The sequence below is a fragment of the Miniopterus natalensis genome, chromosome 22 (assembly GCF_054644295.1).
Source record: "Miniopterus natalensis isolate mMinNat1 chromosome 22, mMinNat1.hap1, whole genome shotgun sequence".
NCBI lineage: Eukaryota > Metazoa > Chordata > Mammalia > Chiroptera > Miniopteridae > Miniopterus > Miniopterus natalensis.
Genome location: NC_142102.1, coordinates 9,827,050 through 9,842,520, shown reverse-complemented (window position 1 = coordinate 9,842,520; position 15,471 = coordinate 9,827,050). Strand labels below are relative to the sequence as shown.

The 15,471-nt window shown below is 35.1% G+C and overlaps 1 long non-coding RNA gene across 5 annotated transcripts; it reads right to left on the bottom strand.

Moving 5' to 3' along the window:
• Positions 1-1,604: 1,604 nt before the first annotated feature.
• Positions 1,605-14,773, bottom strand: LOC107525549 (uncharacterized). Of its 5 annotated transcripts, XR_015716343.1 has the most exons (4): positions 12,295-14,359; positions 11,660-11,746; positions 6,564-6,632; positions 1,605-1,982 (listed from the first exon to the last, which is right to left on the bottom strand). It is a non-coding gene; the product is annotated as an uncharacterized LOC107525549 (long non-coding RNA). The 5 variants fall into 5 exon arrangements; XR_001602070.2 differs by having other exon boundaries at positions 6,564-11,746; positions 12,295-14,370; XR_015716344.1 differs by lacking the exon at positions 1,605-1,982 and adding an exon at positions 2,014-2,548 and having other exon boundaries at positions 6,564-11,746; positions 12,295-14,370.
• Positions 14,774-15,471: the final 698 nt, after the last annotated feature.

The following is a 15,471-nucleotide window of genomic DNA, read 5'->3' as shown; positions in this document are numbered from 1 at the left end:
CCATTATATAACCTTGCAAACTTTACCCCCAAAAAAACTCATAATCACAATATATTTACTTCCCATATTGACTCTTGCAAAACAAAGTTATTAAATTCAAGAATATGAAACTACCAGAGCCTCCTTCAAATAACGAATCCAAGAAACTCAGCCTTCAAAACCAACACAACATATATCCCCAACTCTTCCCTTGTATTTCAAATCAATCTCTAAGTATGTTCAAATTTCGACAATGGTTAAGTTAATAACAATCCATCACATCTGACAGCAATTTATCAAAGTAGTGTCACGGCAAATTCTAAATATCAAAACCGTAAGATCTATGGAAACAAAATTAATACTAATGCCAAAAACAAATTATTCAACCCTTTCTCTCTCAGAAAGCACCCAAGAAAACATTCAGACATGCAAAAAAGAATCAAATAAACTTTCCCTATTCAACATTATAATCTTCCAGAACAAATGTCCTTTCCTCACTGAGGATATCCACTTCCGATTTATACCCAACAAAAGCAACAAGTTGCATCTAGGTAAACGTAAAATCCATAACCAAAACCCAGTTTCAATTCCATGCTTTCTACAAAAGATAATTTTGTACCAAAATCCAAATCCAAAATTCCACTTTTGGTATATATAAACCAACTACTTTGACTCAATCATGAGAACACATACTGTACATGTACTAATCATGGATGTGTGTGCTATATAGTATTTGACATTAATCAAAAATCACAGTATGATTAACTATTTCTCACAAAAAGAAAACGAAAAAACACATCAAGCTGAACTTTTCCTGAGTGGGAAAATATTATTAATTTGGTCCAGCAAAATAAAACACACACTTATAAACTTAGTGTCAGTTGATTACCAATAAATAAAATGCCAGTTTTCAACTGGAAATCAAGTATGTCATCTGTGCACATGGCATGATTCATTTATTCTAAATTCCTAAATGTAGAGAATTTAAAAAATGCAGAATATCCCTATTTTATATTTATATAAAGTATATTATAGACACTATTGCCACCAAAATTTTAAGGCATTTAATGAATATCCTACAGGACACTTCCCTGATAAATCAAACACTTCTCCTCCTAACATTAACTAAACACAGTAACAGGAATCAGTTTTGTTCAGATAAATGAATATTCTATTGCAAGATGTTTTATTTTCAATATTAAGCAGCACAGGTGAAAAAGACCTTTCCATCAACACAGACAGAACTCAGAAAAATGCTGTATCGCTCATTCTAAATTTTTAGGCAAAATGCATTTTGTTTTAAGAGTTCATTAAAATCATGTGGCAAGTTAAAGGTTCTACTATTACCTATTGGTTGGTTATTTTGCAAGACGTTTTAAGAAAGCATAAAACGGCATGTCAACCAAACAACCATCTCTTAAAGCACAAGTAAATCCCCACACCTTTGTGGAGAAAAACCTTAATCAATGAAGTAACATATTTTCCAGCACACCATTGCCATTTTACCAGCTTTATTCAGAACACTTCACTGCTGGGCAGCTGTAAAGGCCAAAGTGTTATTTACGGCGATAACTGAACATTTAATGTAATGAATCTTCAGCTCAAAAAAAAAGCCCAAACTGAGGAATTTTTAAAATGTTAGAAATTTTATTAAAGTTAACATTTCACAAGGTCATAGTCATACAAATCAAACTGAAAAAAATTCCAGACATACAAACTGTCATCTCTGTTAACGTGTCATCTTTCATCTCCGAATGTCAAAACTGGACTTGTTTTAATGATATAAAAAGTCTTTAGAAAGTCAAATCCAGTCCATTTGTGTTGGATAAGAAACCTACTGTCTTCGCTCATTTCATGAAATCCATGATTAAAGAGCCCTGTCTTGGTCGTGTATTATCTCAGCACTCTGGTATTAATCCATTTTCCTCTACTCCCCATAGTGGACTGCCATCTTGATTTCTCAGTGGTAGGATCCATTTGAGACTCTTCAAGCTGACTGGGTGCTTGATGAAAACATTAAAAGAAAAAAACGCCGTTGGAATACCAATAATCTTATTCCTTCAGAGAACACCCACCCACTTTGAAGATACTCTTACCATACACAAAGTTTTAATTTTGCAACAGCTTTAAACTATGCAACTCTTAAAGTTGTATGTACTACACACACAACTTGTCAATGAGAGAATCAAAGACTGTACACAAGTAACTAAGTTTTCACAGACACACAGGTGACCATAAAAAGAAGTAGCAGTAAAGAGAATACATTTTTACTAGTTAAATGTGATATTGTATGCGAGAAGACAAAAATTCAAATTCAAACATCCTGGAAAGCTAAATTATAGCAACACTATGGATTTTAAATCTCAAAGAAGAAAACTTTCCAAGTTTCAACTAACCTAATGATGTAAAAGAATCTTTAGGGATTAAAAAAAAGAGCAAAAGCAGTGGATCCATCATAGCATAGCTCTCCAGTCCAACAGATGGTAATTTTGCTTAGATAACGCAAATAGACAATCAAGATGCCACCATCTTTAGCTACATAACTGAGAATGCAGGAAATACGTGGCCACTAGAAAAAAAAAATGATGAAAAAGGCAAAGTATCAGCTTGGCTTATTTGGTATTTGCCATTAAGTGCTATCAGATGCAAATTATAAACAAATAAAATACTCCCACTACAAAAAGATCAAATGCTCCTCATAGAATGACAAATACATTACTTAGATAATTTGAATTAAAGGGATAAGTGGGAAGCCAGGTGATTTTGCCTTTAATAATCCTGATTCATCAGGATCAACATAATTGCAAAAATAAGTTTTAGCCCTGGTCTTCTCTGTAAATTTTGCAGCTCTCAAACTAAATTTAAAGTGGTAAAGTCTGGGTGACTGACTAAGGTTATTAAATGTAAAGGCATTTTTGCTCATTAGGTAGTTAATACCTTGTTTCCTAAACTATAATTAGGACTTGCTGTCTACTACCTACAATAAAAAAAATCTACTTAATAAACTATTTGGTTAACCAAGAAACACTACCACTCATATTTTTAAAAATGACTGAAAATGAGTGCCACGAAATCAGTAACAAACAAAAGATATTTCTCTTTAATTATTTTGCCGATTTCTCTCCAGCCTGAAAGGAGAACTATACTTATTTGTTCCCCACATTATTAAAACATCTTCCATCTGAATTGTTCCTTCCTTTAAATTAAGGAATATATACTTCAACATAGAACTATAAAAATAAAAATACCATCATTCCTCTTGCAGAGTTAATTATGAACCAATTTTCCCAATCTCTATTGTTTCAACGCAAAATCAAGCTCTAAATGAAGTTGGGGAAGTAAATACTATTATGATGAACATGAAACTAAAGAATTGATAACAAGTTACAATCATTTCAATGTCTATAGATGCAATTTATTCAATTAGTACATGAAATGAAAAATCAATGCTCTATATTCTTCTGCCACAGAACAAGAGGTAAAATTTACCTAGGACTTAATATGAAATTTCCTTTTTAAACCATTATTTAATTTAAAAAAAACACTAATGACATTTAAAATCTTTCCAAAATTACTCAATAAAGTCACTAGTTTGTGTGGTAAAAATAAAGGTTAGAAAATACTAATATATTGGTCATTCAATTACATATACTTATATATTTAAGATGGTAAAAAAAAAAGGGAGGTGGTGAAAAAAAGAATGCTAGAAGAGAAAGGAAACACCTCTATAACATTAAAAACTGTCATCAATCTGCATGCCTGTAAAGTCAATCAAAAGCCAAAAGTGAGAATCTTGTTAAAGGTAAAAGTGCTCAGTCAAGCATCAAAGCACTGAAAAGAGTAGGGGATTTAGGAGTAAGCCATTCATTTTCATGGAATTCCAAATTCTTACAAAACCTAAAATTGCTAATGAGCAAAGTTATGTTAAAAAATTGAAGAGAGTAGGCATGAATTCTGTGAGCTTAGAAATATTCTTGGTAACAAAATCCAGTTCTTCATCTGTGAAATAGTAATAGCAGTACCTACCTCATGTGGCAGTAGTGAGGCTTAAATGAGATAGTACATTTATATTGCCTGGCATATAGAAAGACCTCAATAAATGTTAGCTATTACTGATATACCACAAGAACCACAGTACTTGGGGGCCTACAAATCAACTTTACTAAATTCAAATAATTTATATTCCAATAATGAAACTCAGAAGAATCCATAGAATCATGGAGCCAATTATTTCAAGACAAAACACACCTTTTGCTTTAAAAGGAGAATTTAGTCTTGTACTAAAATAACATCAGTACAAAAAAACTGAGTAGGATTTACATCTCAAAGCCCTACTACTACTCCCTCTCCAGTAACTTGTGAATGGCGGCAGACCTGCTGAAGAGATGACGGTTTGATCTAGAATTCCATCATCAAACAGGCCCACATCTTTCGTGTGTTTCTCATGAGCTAAGCTTTACGCTCATACTATGGAAAGTTTGACTTTTCCACTATGATGTTCACTAGTTTATGCCTTCGTTTTATGGAAAACTGCTTGTTGTAAAGTAAATCCCACAAGCAAAGGTAAACGCTACTATGTTAAGAAGTAGGAAGTAACTGCTACCTCTTAAAATTTCCAAATATTGTACACATCCAGAAATTAACATAAAATTGAGCAAGGAGGTCTTCTCTTTAAATTCAGATTCAATAAATTTGTCCCCAAAACACTGAGTCATTGTAAAATAAAGCATTATTAGCTGAAATGCAAGCAAATGGCTCATTAGAGAAATGAGTTTAAGAGGTACTCCCCCAAAAGAAGCAATCTCCTTACCTCTACATCCCAACAAAGCCCCAGTTTCTAATAGCAACAAAAATGTGGGGTACAGGGAGAAATGCAAGGACAAATGAGTGATCAATGATTCTTAATTTTAAAAACGGGGGGCTACAATAATGCCACAATTTATTAAATCCTCTTAAAACTGGAACACTTATTGGAAAACCAAAGGAAAAGATGTATATAAAATTACAATCCGGGGCAGAAATTGATCCTTCCCATCATGTAATTAAAGTTTTGTTCTTGGTGCTATGGCTGGATTTCAATATTCCTTGTACTGGTCTTTAATTTGAAAACATTTAATAGAAAATTCACATCTTTTTGTCTTACCACCCAAGAAGAAGGCAAGTCCTCTACAGGATTACAAAATATTAACAAGTCTGGGTCTTAATAAAGTGGGCATAAAAATAAACTACACAATGATCTGAGAAAGACCAGCCAACTGTTGATCAATTATGGTATCTGAGTTATCTTATTTAAAGGTTTTGCAATCAAATCAAATCTTCCCCACTGCCCCTGTTAGTTTGAAAGTTGACTATACCTGCTTAAGAGATTGCAAGTTGTAGTTTCTTGTCAGTTTTAATTTATACTGAGTCCAAGTTTTAGCTTTCAGGCACACTGAAAAAATTACTATTTAAAGCATTGAAACTAATGTTTCAATAATGAGTTTCACTTTGTTTTTATATTAGACCCAAAACACTAGTTGATAATGTTTAAGACACTATATATTTGCCAGGGGATTAATCTCTTTAAAATATGGTAAGACAAGGTCAATAACTGCTATACATTAGGAAAGTTTTCATCTCTGGACTCACCGCACCCTCTCAAAAAACACACAAAAATTTACTATTTTGCAGGCCTTAATAGCCCTTTTATACAATGGAAGTTGAAGTAGTAACTAGAAGCAAAATCATCTAGAATCTCCCATAGGTGATTCAAAGTGTATTTAAGAAACAGCTAGTATGCAATCATCATACCTAAAATGCTGTCGGTAAAAAATCCTTTTGCTTTATACAGCCTTACCCCTAGCTCTTTTCCCACTATTTCTCAGGCTGGGAGTTAGGAAAACTCTTCCACAGTAATTATAATCAAGTCTTCTTATATCAAAGCATAACCCCCATGTGAGAAGAAATGTCTGATACGCTTTCAAAAAAGGAAATTTCAGAATTACTTAATTTATTAGAATTACTACAATGAAATCCATTAAAAATTATGTTCTACTACCAAAAGACAACCCAAGGGCTATGGACTTCTAAATAGGTAGGGTAAACTTGACAATCGAGATGGATCTAGGACAAAGGTACACAAGCTTTCCTTATAGGACAAGACAGTAAATATTTTAGGGTTTGTGGTCATTAGCTACTACTATTCTCAACTCTGCAGTTGTAGTGGGAAAGCAGACATAGACAATGTATAAATGAAAGAGCATAGCTATGTTCCAATAAAACTTTACTTACAAAAATTCAAGGGAGTTTACCAACACCCAGATCTAAAGCAGTGTTAGAAACATGTTGAAATGTTGGTTTCTCTGTATTGTATGTCTTGCCTCAATTTAAGTGAAGTAGAAAATGATCGGTTAGAATAATAAGCAAAATTTAAATAATAAACTTCACACACATCTAACCATCTTGGGATTTTTTGTATTTTTGTGCTGCTTTGAACTTCACTAAATCCCTATGTATTTTTACAATTCTGACTCAGGTACTCAAAATTTCCAAAGTCATATTTAAAATTAAAAACAGATAAAACATGTAAATTGAATAAAACTTACTAAATGCTTCCACCAACATCTATTACGTTGTACAGGCCCTTTAGAGATTCAGTCTCAGGAATCACATTTCTGCAGAAAACAAAAAGAATATAATTTTATGCATAGAAAAAAAAAAAAAAAATCACAACAGTATTAATATGCCATTATTTATTCACAAAAATCTTGATCACTCGCGAGAAGACCAAGACATATATGTATTTATGAACAATACAGTCCAAGAAGAAAATAAAAAAGTTCTACCCCAGAAGATCTTTAATTTGGCTGTACAGGAGGCTCACCTGTAGCATAAGTTACTATAAAAACACAGGAATAAGTCTAAACTTCAGTCCCCAAGAACTCCAACAAATAAGGTCACAATCTGAGCTCCCTAGGAAGATCTAATAGGTATTAGCAGAGCCAACATCACTCCTTCAAGTACAAAATAATTTTATCTTCTGGTCTTTCATCTAATCTACCTTTAAAACTTCTAAAGGACAACTTCCATTACCTACCTGCAAGGTCATGTTTTCTCACTTTATATATTATCATATTATTTCACATTATCATGTTCTGTATTATCACTGTTCTAAGATAAAGTGTTAGAAAGGAATCCTTAACCAGCATTTCAGGCTATTTTTACTAATTGTACTGATCTACTTAACTCAAACACTAACCCTTTCTAAAATACGTACCTGATAACAAAAATATCAAATTCATACTTTTCACTAGTTACGACTGAAATACATAAACTAAACATAGAAGAGTTGTTTCTTGTATCTAAAATATCTTCTGAAATACGTAGTTTTTTCAGTCACTCCTGCTCCAAAGTATGATTATAATACAGCATGTTGAGCTACCAAAAAAGCTCCATTTAAAAGTTCAATATTAAAGTACAGCTATTTAAGAATTTTTAGAAAGCAAAAGAACAGTTTAGGATTTAAGCTATCCAAATGCTTTTCCATGCTAAGGTTTTGAAATTTCAAATTATAAAGCAAGTTCCTGATATTCTTACCAAATCTAAATCCCTTTAGTCATCTTGACTAATCATAGTCAATACAGCAAAAATCTGCTTCAACATTACCTCTAAGAGGAAGGTGCCAAAATATCCTCCCAAAAGGGAACAAAGCAATTTATAAGAAACATAGCATTATTTATTTTTAAGCTTCCAATTGAATCGGACCTTATAAGGAAGAGACGATTTTTGGAATAAAGACAAATTTTAAATCAACCAAGTAAATTAAACTGATATAACCCCTAAGAAAAGGGTGGAGTTGACTTAAGGAATATTGGTGAAAGAAATGTCACAGTGGTCTGATAACGTACTTATAAAAAAAGCTACCTACCAATACAATTATGTACCTCTGGGTTTAGCATCTACCAAATTCAGAAAAGGACTTGGATCTCACTTTGTGCTAATATGGATGTAACCTACCATACTGGCTCCTTCCCAAAAATTGACCAAGTAGTACTTTGCCTTCCTTTGAAGGGGGAAGAAGCTGAAATGAGCTTAAGCAGGCTATAAAAGCTGATAATTTTGCTCGTTTCTATCTTTAATATTTTGAAGTATTGTAGATTCTCATTTAATATGAAATTATAGTTGCCATGTAAATAACCATTTTGATGTCTGGGCCTTTTATAATAAAAGGCAAAGATGGTTTTAGTCAAATCTTGTATTATCATCATCATTAGTCCATTTGTGCTTTTCTTATAGCATTTGATTTTGCCACCTTTTAAAATCATTAAAACAATTTTTAACATTAAGAATAAAACCTGAGAACACTATAAAATAAATATAAGAAAATCTTCCACAAAAATAAGGTAGTGATAAGTCATTACAAAACTTTGCCACACAACAATTCACAAACCATTCAAGTTAGGCAAAATATCTAGCATAATCTAAATTAAAATGATTATGATTACTACATAGTACACATTAAAGGTATAATTCTTTGTCTGGGAAATATTCCATCCCAGGTAAATGATTTAGTTTTAAAAGTAAAGGATTGTTTTTCAAAATACAAAACTATCTAGCTTTACACAAGGTTTAAATCAAAATTATCAAATTGTTGTAGGAAAACGCCACTTAAATGTTATGTAAAAAAAAAAAAATCAAGTCACATTTATCTATAACGTTTATAATATCCTTGAATTTAAATTGTAATGGTTAATCATACTCAGAAATAACACTCAATGTGAAACTTAAAATTTTGAATTAATACAATCGATCTGGAAAGGGAAGATAGCTGGTAAAAACAAGGATATCTATGTTTGAAGTATAGATATTTCTTAAAGGAAATTATGCAAGGCATGTGAACTGTATCACTTATGATCGAAGGTCAGCTGCAAATGTTTCATTAGACACAATAAACTTTGTTATTTTTATTATAGAGAAAGAGGGAGGGGGGAGGAAGAAGGGGGACAGAAAGAGAAAAAGAGAAAAACACAGATTTGTTGTTCCCCTTATTTATGCACTCATTGGTTGCTTCTTGTATGTGCCATGATGGGGAGACCAAGCCCAACACCTTGGCTACTAGAACAGTGCTCTAGCTAATTATGCCACCCAACCAGGGCCTAAAGCTTAAACATATTTAATCAAATAATTGTTTTTAAAACTCTAAATAATGCTTTTATTACCACATTCTAAATCTCAATTGTTTAAAGACAACACCCTAGCTGTTTTTTAAGATCAATTTTCCAATGTCTTCATAAATACTATTTATTGCTATCTGGAAATGCCTAAAATTAAGAATGTCGGCTACAGGATTGCCCAGGTCCTGTTATTCAAATAGTTTCACCACAGAATTACATGATTTGTGATGCAAAAATTACAAAACCTATTCTCCAGTTTTTATAAGAGAATTAGACACTCCTTACTATATCTTTTATTAGCAGAATTTAAGAGCTAAAAGGTATCTTAAAAAATTGGAAACTCCAAATACTTTATACTAAGTAGGAGACTACGGTGTACACTGAACAAAATGTCAAGATCACAGGGCTAATTTACATTAGAAGCTGGGTCTCTTGACTGCTGAATCTGTTGTATTTTCCACTCCATCACACACCTACCTCTCCCTAATGCGGGAGATGGAGATGTCCGCAAATTATCTCTTTCCCCTTATACCTCTCAGCAAAGAATTAAAACTGAGAGGAGAAAAAGTAAATTAATTGGTTGTCCCAGTCCCAGTGTTTTAATAATTAAGAAACGAAACAACAGTAAAATAAACTTGAAAAAAAATTTCTATTCAAAATTACCTATTTCACAATCTAGCCACCTAAGTGTCATGTCATGGTTAACAAAAACCTTGTGATAAACTATGAGCATGGCTTCTTTCATTTCTGTGGAACTTAAGGTAATTTTTAAACAGTTATTATTACCATGACAACAAATTCAAGCCAATCTAATCACCAACTTGATCGGGTGATTTTTTTTATGACTCAAGAATTAGCTCAAAATGCTAAATTAATAGAAAATATTTAAGCATTTACCACTTTGATCCTCTCAGCAGAAAATAGCAGTAAATTAAATAATTTACTTTCCTCATGAAACACAGTAATTTAAAATAGTTCTACATTTATATTTGTCTTCATGTGTTCACTATTTTTGTCCATCAAAATTATTATTGCCCATTATACAAGCTTGGCTCAAGCCGCAAATATCAAAACAATGAATACCAGCACTATCATGAAGGTTGAAGTACATGAAGATCTTTTAAAATGTGACCTATTATAATACCTTATCTTGCTGGTGATAAAAGGACAGTTGTATTCCATTAGTTTGGAAGACTAATGTAGAAGTTACTACATCATTTAATTTTTCTATAATTATTAATACTAAATTTTTAAAAAGATAAAAATCTTCATTTACATTTCTAACCTTCAATTATTCATTTTTTATTTTATGGGTTAAATTACACTTTGGTAGGCCATTACAAATTTATTGCCAATTTATACTTAAGCTTACGTTACACTTCACATACGTTTGTGTCTTGACAAACCCAATTCTCAATTTTTCTAAGTGTCCAACCACCTCTGAATGACAATCTAATATCCAATAATTTGCACAGAGGAAACTCTAACATTGACATTTATGTTAAGAAACCTTGGGATAAAAGATGTTTTAAATATTTTGTGTGTTGTATCTTTAAAAACACTATACAGGTTTAACATTCCGGTTTCTTTTGCACACTACAAACACAAATTTGATCAAATTACAAAGGACTGAAAAGGAAAAATTAAAGGTAATAAAAATATTACCTTTATCACCTATTTGAATCAACAGAATAAGCAAACACCAAGAGATAAAAAGATTTTCCACATAAATTTCAAGGACAAAGGTAAACTTGCCCTTATGTTAATTACTGGTTGTTTGGCAACTGTTAAAATTCCCTAAGATACCTATTATTACATACTTTCTCTGGCAAATGCTTACTAATATCAGCTTGACGTTAATTTTCAGGTTCAGTATTAACTTATGAATAAAGAATATTTTCTGAAAATTGTCAGTGGACATAATTGTTTTCACTCTCATAGCTAGTTTTAAGATGTAAAATTGCTGGAAGCACAGTGAATATTACTTCTTCCTTTTATGACTTAAAAATTACTAAGCTATGGGGGTCTCTTTAGATTCATTATTCTAGTTTTCTATAAAATAACTTGTTTTTGTATCTGTTTGAAAACTCATAAAAATGGGAAAAGTGACTATTTAAAACCATTAGGTAACAACTAGAATGTGAAAGTTTCTATTTCGTTTCTGAAATATAGCTCTTGCAAGAATCCTAAAATCTGCAAATGCAAAATTCTAAGTCATTTCTAAAACCTGATCAGTATCACCAAAAAGAATGTATACTTCATATCGTAAAGATAAATTTTGATGACTCAACTACTGATTTAACCATAACCCTGAAGGCACCATTTTCCTGTTCTGATAGAAACTACATGTATCAACTATTTCCATATCAATACAAAAGTGCTTGGATAAAAAGAAATGGAGTTTGATGGGCTTTTTCCTATCTCGTTTTCAAACAGTCTTTATGTTTTTGACAGACTTTACTGATATTTTCCTACGCAAATGGTGGTAGATATTAAATTTCAGATAGTGGGTAAGAACATTTACTTACTTGCTATGTAAAATACAGATTTTCGCAAAGATTTCCTTTATCCTCAAAGATAAAACTCCACGGTCTCGAGTCTTCGAAATGGTTTATCTTTTGGGGGGGGAAAAAATATTCTAAACAATTTATTGATGCAACAACCAACAGCAAGTAGGAACAACTATTTTAAAACTTTTTATTATATAAAAGAAAAACTAAAATGGATGCTCGCAAAACCTGATTTTTAAAATGTTCTTCCCTAAATTCTATTAGGAATAGTAACTAGCTCAAATTTTCCAATAAATTTATTTATTTACATATTTAAAAGATTAGAACTGTTTGCACAGTGTATTAGCTAGAAAGAAAAAGGGTATCTCTGGTTCATGGTTTTCCTAAAAATGTAATCAGCCTTTTCTTGTTCCCAAAATTAAACAAAGGCGTAAAGAACCTTTAGTATTTTAAACTATTCAAAAGGCACATTGAGTTATAACAGCTGTGCACGTATACCTTCTATCAAAAGATTCGAAGGCTTTGTAAATTATTTAGATATTTACTCATATTCATAATCACTACTTACTGGAAATATAAATTATCAAAGAACAAAAACAAAACCTAATAAGCTTATTTTTATGTCAAAATAATAAAAATTTACCCAGTCTTACCTCAAATAAAAGAGCTGTATTTGTTCAGAACCATCGTCAACCAAATTTAATTTTAATCTTGTAAGTTACCTTTAAAAAAAAAGGAAAATGATATCAGTGTTTTGATTTTTAAACATTTCTTGGCCTGAAGTTTCAGGATGATGAAACAATGAGGAAAAAATACTCCAAAGACACAATCTATGGCTAAACGTAGGAGACAGCTCATCCACACACTACCTGTCCATTTTAGGCTGCAGTTATTTCTTATCTTAACATCTATCAGTCTTTGTTTTCCTCATCTTTTGGTTGCGTGGACTAATACTTGCGATTAAGGCATTGAAATAAAAAATACAAAAGATTTACATCTTGGGACAGATATAAGATTATGACCTTGTTTTATCTTCCTCCTTTTGAAGACAGGAACGACAAAAAATACAAAGGAAAAGTTCACCATTTTTAAAGACTGAAATCTTAACAGTTCCTTTACCATCTAAAAATACCTTTTTAAATTATGAGTAACTGAAAATTAACTCTTCCAGGAGAAATCAGTTAAGTTAAAATGGCCACTGGTTACTTTTACATTTTTAAACTACAAGTTATTTGATCTCACCAAGTGGGATATGAGCTTTGTCTTTTGAGCAAGTTTCAAACATGTACTGTGTCTATGACATTTACTCAATTTCAAACCGGGGTCTTGAACACTTTCAGCCTCTCCCTTCCCCCCTTACTCATGTAAAAAGATCTTATGAGGTTAAACTGCCAGCAATTATTTTGCATTTCACTATTCAAAGAGGATTCTGAAATACCAGATTCAGAATATTCATTTAAAACCACTTTCAATGTTCAAAAATTTCCAAAAATGTCAATTTGAAAAAACAGAACTGGTACCTAAACAACAGAGTCTATAAAATCAAGATATGCGCAACTGATGTAACATGTAACACTATATGAATGCTACACGGAAATAAAACAATTTTACTGACAAAAATACCCTCAGAAACGCGGTCGATTACAGCAATATCTTTCATCTTATAAGTACTTGGTAAATTTGCCCAACAATATTTTTAGGCAAATCTGCACCTTTACAACATACAAGAGCTACCGCAGAATGAAGACAAATATATTCTAAAATACACAAAGGTTTTTTGCACTTGTGGTCTGTTCAAACCAAAAAACTTAAATTCCCTCTCAAACATTTTTTCAAATTCACAGAGAGCTCTGCAAAATTTCTGGAAACCAATATATACTAAAATACTGTTCCGTTTGAAGAATATCTAGATTTTCATGCATGCAACAAATGCAACAAACATGGCTCCTCTTCTTCGTCCATGACCGAGAGCAATCCTACTTTAATATTTACACTGCGAGAAAGTAACTTCACAAAGAGATTTGGTGTCAAAATATTCCTTTGTAAAAGTTCTGTCGACCATGTCTTGTGGTAAGGTAGATTATTTTTAAAAATAATAAAATGATGAACTTAAACTTTTTAAGTCTAGGCACTGCCTCAAGTACGTTCTAACGTTCAGGTGGGATAAGTTACAGATAACGGCTCCTTATGACCTTTTAAAAAGTACCCAAACAGCGCATTTAATCATTACTCAAATAGTAGAATGTCAAATAAACTCGGCAGATTAAACTGTATTAACAAACGTCATCGTCTAGCACCACAATTAAAATGTTTCCATTAAACAGCCTTGACGTTATAGTAAACTTGTCTTCCCGATTTTTGAAATGCCAGGCGCACTCCTCCTCCAACTTGCATTTTAAAAGACAACCTTAACGTCATCGGGGTTTTAATAAGCAGCAAGTCCCTTTCTCATCCGTTAACGCTGCAGCCGTTCTCAAAATCGGCTTTGAAAGAGTTAAGAGCCAACACCCAGAAGAAAAAAAAAACAAGTTTTATTTTTCTTTAAACGTAGCCAGGGTTCCATTGTTCTTTTAAACTCGACCGTCAAGATGAGTTCCCACCTTACCGGAAAGGGGTTACAAAGCTCCCCCGAAGGAGAACCTGAAAAGGTCTTTATTTTTTTTTTTCTTTACCTTAAATATCAAAATAACTCACCCGAACAGAAAGGGGCTCTCCCAGCGCGGTCCCCTTCGGGCTCCCGCCAGCGGTTACCCGCCGCCGCCCCTTTCCCGCGGGGCCGGTCCCGGCCGCGGGGCCGCCCCCGCCCACCGCAGGGTCTGCAGCAGGGCCCCCCGCGACCCCCGGCCCCGGGCCCCGCGGCGCTGAGGCGCTTCCCGCTCGGGGGGCCAGCCTACGACGCCGGCAGGGCTTTCGGGGAGCCGGCCGGAGAGGCCCAGCCCGCCACCCCCTCCTGCTCGCGTGTTCAAGGACATTTTGCTTTCCCTCCCAAGGACAAAGGACAATAAAAGGGGCCGGGGAGACACTTACCGGGTCCGGGCGCAGCTGCCGGCACCTCGAGGACGCCCGCACACCATTCCCGCGCCGGGCCTCTCGCCCGCGCCGGGCCGAGCCGCCGAAGCCCCGGGGACCCTCCGCGGCCGCTGCCGCAGCGGCGCTTTCGGCGTTGTGGGCCCGGCCGCTCCAGGCGCCTCTGCCGCGGGATCCGACCCCGGCGCGCGGCCGATCTCGTCTCAGCCGCGGTCGCTTCGCCCCCGCGGGCCTGCGGGCCGCCCGGGCGCAGCTCCCCGACAGCCGGCGGGTCCCGCGGCCGCGGCGGAACGCCTGACAGCTCGGGGTGCTGCTGCCTCTCCGGCCATCTTGTGCCGTGTGTGTGTGGTGTCTCTCTCCCGTCTCCTCTCTCGGCTTTACTCCCTCCTCCTCCTCCCCCCGCCCTACACACCACACACCACACAACATGGCCTCTTCGCTGCGGCGGCGGCTGCGGCGGCGGCAGCAGCTCCGCGGCGTTCCTGCCCGATCCCCTCCTCCACGCTCCCGCCTCCCGCCTCCCGCCCGCAGCCCCAGATCGCAGCGCGCACGCGCGCAGCCGCCCGCCCACCGCGGCCATTGGCTCTGCACTCTTCCTGGCACGCCTCCCCCGGAGCGGCCGCACGCACGCACGCTCGCAGGCGTCTCCCTTCCTCTTAACAACAACTGCTTCGATGCTATTGGGTAGTTCTGACCCCACCCCTTCAGCTTTCTCCATGCCCATAGGCTTGTCTCAGTGTCACTCACTCCTCGTAGGGGTTTATGGTTTTCTGGAAGGGGCCCGCGCCAGCGATTGGCTGGTA